The 7,500-nt window shown below is 40.7% G+C and overlaps 1 protein-coding gene across 1 annotated transcript in view; it reads right to left on the reverse strand.

The window, feature by feature from the left end:
* LOC135088722 (uncharacterized) overlaps positions 1-7,500 on the reverse strand; it is a 75,452-nt gene that overhangs the window by 21,872 nt on the left and 46,080 nt on the right. The window lies entirely within an intron of this gene.

The following is a 7,500-nucleotide window of genomic DNA, read 5'->3' on the forward strand; positions in this document are numbered from 1 at the left end:
ATATATATATATATATATATATATATAGAGAGAGAGAGAGAGAGAGAGAGAGAGAGAGAGAGAGAGAGAGAGAGAGAGAGAGAGAGAGAGAGAGAGAGAGAGAGAGTGGTGTTAGTAATGAGTGAGTCAATATTTACTGAAGTCTCATTAGAGCCAAATGATCCGTTAACCCACAACCGTCACGAACATATAGGCGCTCTCTCTCTCTCTCTCTCTCTCTCCTTCTCTCACATGTAGGCCAGCTTGATCCAGTATTCCGTGCAGGTGTCTCTCGGATGCCTGACCTGGTCGCCAGTGTACTACTCACTCCCTCTAATCAGCCTTGTCGTAGTTATCGTCTTGTTGCCCTTCCCTCTCCACCTACACCATTTACAAACTCCTCTCCTCCTCCTCCTCCTCCTCCTTTCCGGAACACATGAAAGGCCAACGTGGAGTTATATAAAGTTTTCTACGAATTGAGAGAATGTGTAACTGCCTTCTTCCAAGGTCCCCTTTTCCAGATCTGTGTGTGTGTGTGTGTGTGTGTGTGTGTGTGTGTGTGTGTGTGTGTGTGTGTGTGCGCACGCAGCTGTGTTATAGCCATCACCACCCTCACCATTATCATACTCATCCTTAGCACCACCAATGAGGTTGTTATTATCACCACCGCCGCCATCATCACCAGTACAACTGCCGTGACCCTCGCCACCGCCGCTACTCCCCTCACTCACGCGATCACCACCACACAACTCCCACAAACTTACATTCGAAATTAAACAAAGACTGTGAGTTTTAAATATTCATCTTCAAACGACATATATTACCCATATGAAATATTTCTCTGCCAGTGAGAGTTTTATTTTCCATTTTAAGTTGAAAGGTCTCTCGAAACCCATCAGGTTATATTATTTATGGTGAGACTTAATGAATTAAAAAAAAACAAAAAACAATTACTTGGATATAATTCAAAAGCACAAAATTTACAAAGATGTGATGGAATTCATTGTGATGGTTATTATTATTAGATTTATTTTTATCCTTTGTGCAAATTATAACACACACACACACACACACACACACACACACACACACACACACACACACATACATATACATATATGTAATTTATTTATTTACATTTTTTTTTTTTTTTTGCCACTTCTCATTGTGTGTCTTCTCTTTGGTCGATAGACGAAGCGCAATGAAAGACCGAGCTCACTCATCAGCCGGAACGAAAAGTGATGGCAGTTGCTTTGTCTGCTGGCTTTTGTTGTTTCATAAGAGGAATGTATCAAATCTGGTATCAATGGTATGTGGTTCCGAAAAATTGGCTTCCGGAACATTCACAGAACAAATTATATAGTATAAAGTTCAAAATTTTTGGAAGGGTTAAAAATGTTATTGAAAATTGGCATTTTTTTTTTTTCTCGAAAAGCTACGTTCATAAATACAAGACTAAAAAGGAAGGAAGAAGATAGTGTTGTTCCTGTTATCACTGTTATTACTAATGCAATTACTGCCTCTACTCATCATGCTACCATTATCATGTAAAATATTCGTACAAGGAATTACGCGTATTATGATTACCAGAAACATGTATGTAAAAATAACAAGGCATATTGCGTCCTTACATGGACAGAATGCATTGCAATTAGTTCCCTCGCATCCTGTCTGGAATTCCTGGGACGTATGTAGGATCTTGCATTAATTAGTTTTGGTCATGAAGAATACCAAAGTTGAAGTCTTGTTCACCAAATTAGAGATGTGAAAGACTGTAGCGAAATCTGACGGTGAGCATATAATTTTCATATTCTCGAAATTTCAACAAAAGGAAAATGGTTAGAATTTTTCATAATCGGTGGACTTAGACCAGAGATACACATCAAGCTTTGTTTTGCAATTGAGGATATAGAAAGCAGGAGGGAATAAAAAAAAAGTCTGCTATCAGTAGTTTCAGACATATAGCTTTCAGTGAGGATTATAAAGAGGAAGTGTGATGATGTCCCACTGCTTGAAGGTCAGATCTTCAGTAAGACTGCGAATGTTACTAAGGTGAGGTGGGTGAAGTATTACAAGCATAGCCTGCAACGGTAAGTGCTCGGAAATTATGATCTCGGGATCTGAGTCCGATTCCTGTCGGGAGCTGGCCATTTTTCAAGCTACCGCCGAGCAACCAAGGAAATACTCATGTGTTTCTTGTTAAGTCCAATGCAGTTACTTAGAGAAGTTCTGTAGAGGAGGCAGAAGCCTCTGTAGAGGCATCATTCTGAAAATATGCATCGCCACCAAGGACAGGAGCCGAATATTTAATTAAGCCTCCATAAGGAAAAAGGCAACCATCTACGCCCAACATAAGCGTTGCAGCAGCATTGCCCGCTGGCGCCATAGTCAAAGGACAACGAAAAAAAAAAAAGGCAGAGAGAGAGAGAGAGAGAGAGAGAGAGAGAGAGAGAGAGAGAGAGAGAGAGAGAGAGAGAGAGAGAGAGAGAGAGAGAGAGAGAGAAGGTAGGTAGAGGAGATTCCGCTGTTGAATAATTCTTTTTGTCTAAGAGTATAACTCTGATGTGTAAATTGTGTGGGTGCCTGAAGAGCATGTAGTGTACTGTCAATGGTAAGAGGGATTTTCTTTAGATTTTCTTTAGGCTACAGCTTCTGAGACACGAAAGGAAGTGGAATGAGAGAGCATCAGGCTTGTAGCATCTTCCGCCTTTCCCGTATGTAAACACGCACGCCCCTGGAAGTATCTTAATCGTAGCGATAAGTCTCTTCTGTCTACTCCTATAATACATCTACACACACACGCACACCCACACACACACACACACACACACACACACACACACACACACACACACACACACAGATACATATAGTAGTAAATTCTCTCCTACTGCAGGTCCTCTGAAATATAAATTTTTGAGATTGATAATGAGAGGAACAATGGGAGTGGTGATGGCTGATGGTTGTGGAGATACCAGGTGAATATGAATGAAGAGTATAGAAGAAATGAGCAACGTGTTATTATTTGTGAGGTGATTGTGGTGTAAGGCAGTGTTGGTGGAGGCTGGCAGTCTAACCTTCATCAGACGCACTGTGAAAGGTCGCTCTGAATAATCCAAGTGACAGGACCCATTATCGACCGTACAGGAATTCCCTAGGTGTCGCGCTTGCCCCCCCACCCCCCACCCCAACGCCCTACTAACCTCTCTTCTTCTCTTTTCTGACCTCTTCCACCTCATTGAAATAAGAATGATAATATAAGATAAAATAAAAACAAGCAAATAAATAACACTTTTTTTTCTTTTTTTTTTGCATCTCTAGGAATATCACGATTAGGTTACAGCCTCACGCGTCTTACCTGCTTCTTCACTGCCTCTTAGCACTTCTACTACTACCTCGACCCCTCTCTTCATCCATCCCTCCACTCTCCACCCTCTCTCCATCAATCTCCATCATTACTCCCTGAAAGCAATTCAGTGAAAGGTAAGCAGCGTGTGAGTACTTTTCCTCATTAGATGTATTTATTTTAGTGGATGGCTTGGTTAGGTCCGCGTGAAGTGTTCCAGGTACGAGGCACTTGACTCTTCAAGCGGTAGAGTACGGACCAAGAAAATTATTATAATTGGTGCTTAGGTAAACTTTTAGTATAATCGATCATAATTAAAGCGGAAACATTTAATCTATTAACAATCATTAAAAAAGAAAAAGGAAAAAAAAAAAAAACACGAAGATATAAATAGGATTCAGGAACTTTTACATCCATTACGATTATGTATTTTATAAGAACATAAGAACATAAGAAATAAGGGAAGCTGCAAGAAACGACCAGACTTACACGTGGCAGTTCCCGCACGAAATATACCTACCTATTTCCACCTATCATCCCCATCCATAAACCCATCTAATCTTTTCTTAAAGCTCCCTAATGTCTTAGCACTAACAACATGATTACTGAGTCCGTTCCACTCATCTACCACTCTATTTGGGATGATTAGTTCAAGTTATTTTTCTCTCTGTCTCTCTTTTTTTTTTTTTTTACCCCCTGTGGGAAGACATTTGGAATTTAATGATGAGATTAAATTGCAAGGATGGAAAAGACATACATTTACCGTCAAGTGGATTTACAGGAAGCAGATGTTCATGACGCTGGCCAAGCTGAATCACGGGCGTCGTGATTCAGAGACGGCCAGAACACAGCACTCTCGGCGGATATAAACATCGTGATTTTTACTTGCGACAGATTTTCTTTTTTTTTTTTTTTAGTGAAGTGCTTTTGACTTTCTTTTCTCCGTATCAGGCATCATACAATAAGGTTTCCTATGATATGGCCATTGTTGAGTTGTAACCAAATCGAAGAAGGATTTCATCAATTTCTCCACAAACGTAAAATCTCGGCTCATGATTTTCAGTTTGCCAGATGCTGGAGACTTAATTTACATTTATGTGACTATCTATGTAACTTTTATAATTGGAAGCTGAGCAAATTCCGAGAAAACTCATTAAAAAACCGCTTAGGCAAGTTTATAGGCGAGGCGTGATATAAAAAATAGATTAACAAAAAGAAAATGCAGTGTTTTAGAGGGTACTAAATTTACCAACATTGCTTTTGTCAATGTATATTGCTGATGTAGACTATCGTCAGGGGGAAAAAATAACGTACGTATAATTACATAAATAGAATAAGTAAACAGATAAATAAATAAATAGATAAAATAAAATCATTTCCTGAAATTATCTCCTGAAGTTTATTCTGTGGAGAGAGAGAGAGAGAGAGAGAGAGAGAGAGAGAGAGAGAGAGAGAGAGAGAGAGAGAGAGAGAGAGAGAGAGAGAGAGAGAGAGAGAGAGAAATATAAACATTCCGTCGCCGGTCTGTCGATACATTCCAATGGAAAAACGATGAATAACGTTAAATGAATGCGATGGAGGAATTTGTTACTTTGCGGAAGGTATTAAGAGAGAGAGAGAAAAAAAAAAAATCATATCATATCTTCAGGGAGAACGACGAGTAAAATCCATTAGCAGAAAATGTTACAGGCTTACTTAACAATTTATTTCCATTTTTTCCTCCTGTTCTGAGCAGCGCGGTGGTGGTTAATTACACAGGCAGCTTTGTCTTGATGTATGGGGCAGGCTGTGCTGTGAGGCCGCTATCACCATCGTTACTTATTTGTTGGACGCCTTGGTATTTTACTGCTTGTTATTTTTATAATGGCTGAATAACAGTGACAGTGCGTGTGTGTGTTGGTGTGTGTGTGTGTGTGTGTGTGTGTGTGTGTGTGTGTGTGTGTGTGTGTGTGTGTGTGTGTGTGTGTGTGTGTGTGTGTGTGTGTGTGTGTGTGTGTGTGTGTGAGAGAGAGAGAGAGAGAGAGAGAGAGAGAGAGAGAGAGAGAGAGAGAGAGAGAGAGAGAGAGAGAGAGAGAGAGAGAGAGAGAGAGAGAACAATTTGTCTTTAAAGAGCAAAAAACTCCACAGAGAAACATGATGGAAAACAGAGGTAGTGGATGACAGGTGTATCTGCTTCCTCTCACTCCTCCTCCCCCTCCCCGCCCCTATCCTCAAGTCACAGCTGCCTGAAAATGTTGAGATCGAGACAAAGGAGAGAGAGAGAGAGAGAGAGAGAGAGAGAGAGAGAGAGAGAGAGAGAGAGAGAGAGAGAGAGAGAGAGAGAGAGGGTGGGGGAGATATCCTAGATGTTGGCAATGACGTATTCAGGTCAAAGGTCGCCCCTACCTACGCCACAACCGACATATTCTTACCACTACTACTGTCACCATCATTCTGCTAGTCTTACCACCACCAACATTATCGTCACCCTGCCTCTATTACCACAGTTCCTAAAATCGCCTCTACTGCCACCACCTCTCCCGTCTCTACCAGCACTACGACCATCGCCACCACGACCATCGCCACCACAACCACCTCCACTTCCACCTCCACCACCTTCACCGCCACTGCAAAGTCAAACACATCTTGCCAAATCTGTATAGAACTCGTCTGATGAAACGCTTAATAGAGTTCAGTCTTCCTGACAGTCTTGTTTGGTCTTATGTACCTTGCTGATTTTTTCCCCTTGTATTTTCTTCCCTCAGTCTTTTGTATTTCAGTTTTCTGTGGTTAAGTGGAAAGTTTTCGTCTCTCTCTCTCTCTCTCTCTCTCTCTCTCTCTCTCTCTCTCTCTCTCTCTCTCTCTCTCTCTCTCTCTCTCTCTCATTGTGTGTGTGTGTGTGTGTGTGTGTGTGTGTGTGTGTGTGTGTGTGTGTGTGTGTGTGTGTGTGTCTGTGGTTTTGCCTTGCATTGGCCTCAGCTCACCCCGTCTCCGTGTCCTTTCAAGCTTGGCCGACGCCTTTGTTTATTCATTGCGAGTGGCAGAACACAGAAAGGTCACAGTCACATAGCCGGAAAGGAGGTGGAGGCGGAGGCGGAGATGGAGATGGCGGACAAGAAGGCGTAGGCAGCGGCGGTGAAGGAGAGCTTATGATGAAGATGTGAACTAAAAAGTAACTCTTATCTTGTCAAAGCCTCATTCTTTATTGTGTATTGTTTGGATTCTCACTACTAACATTTACATTCTATCTATCCATTCGCTGATTTTATTAAAGCATGTCTGCAGGGTCTGCAGGGTGACTAGGAGAATTCGACCTGATTGCATGTACCTTCGTGTCTTCTGCAAATTGACACGATCGTTATTAATGACATTATCTATATCACGAATGCATATTAAAAGTAATTGTTGTCCTTAGGCCGATCCCTATGGCGCTCTACTAATTATCGTCACTCTCATGCACCCTAGTCTTGTTCAAAAGCCATTGATAAGGCACCTTATCAAACGTGCTGCAAAAATTTAGGTACATAACACAATATTATTCAAATTATGCTTGTCGAAATTAATTCTAACCTTCTTTACAGCTAGTAATTTACCGAACTGGACTATAGTTTGACATTAAAGTTTCATCCCTTTTCTTAAAGATAGGACTTATCCTCGCTTTGTCTCCACATAATAACACCTATCCTGAATCTAATAATTTTCTAAGGATATTAACCAATGGTTCACTGATGGTCTTGCAAACGCAAGATTATATTCATTGTAGACCTAGTGACCCAAACTATTTTTTTTCAGTCTATCGACGTCCTGCTTCACTATTTCCTTATTCATGGGAATACAGTATATACCAGTTTCAGACATTACTGGCATGTTTTCCTAGATGAAAAACTGAAACAATCATTTAAGAATATTATTCATTCAGAAGTATCAGGTGTCTTTAATAGCCCGACTGCTTCTCTACACTGTATACTTGAAAATCCCTTGGGTTTATCTTCTTCTGGATAGCTGTTTAGGATTATAGCAATTTTCACTCTTCTCTTGCTAACACATTACATCCAGCCATTCAGCCATCTTGTTCTTCCTTCAGTCTCTTAGACATCGTTCTTTTGAAATCTATATAATATTATTGGCTCTATCATCAACAGTAAGTTTTTGAAGTATCTATCTGCTCACATTTTTCTGTTCATCAGTATGGATTC

Source organism: Scylla paramamosain, chromosome 3 (genome assembly GCF_035594125.1).
Source record: "Scylla paramamosain isolate STU-SP2022 chromosome 3, ASM3559412v1, whole genome shotgun sequence".
Lineage (NCBI taxonomy): Eukaryota > Metazoa > Arthropoda > Malacostraca > Decapoda > Portunidae > Scylla > Scylla paramamosain.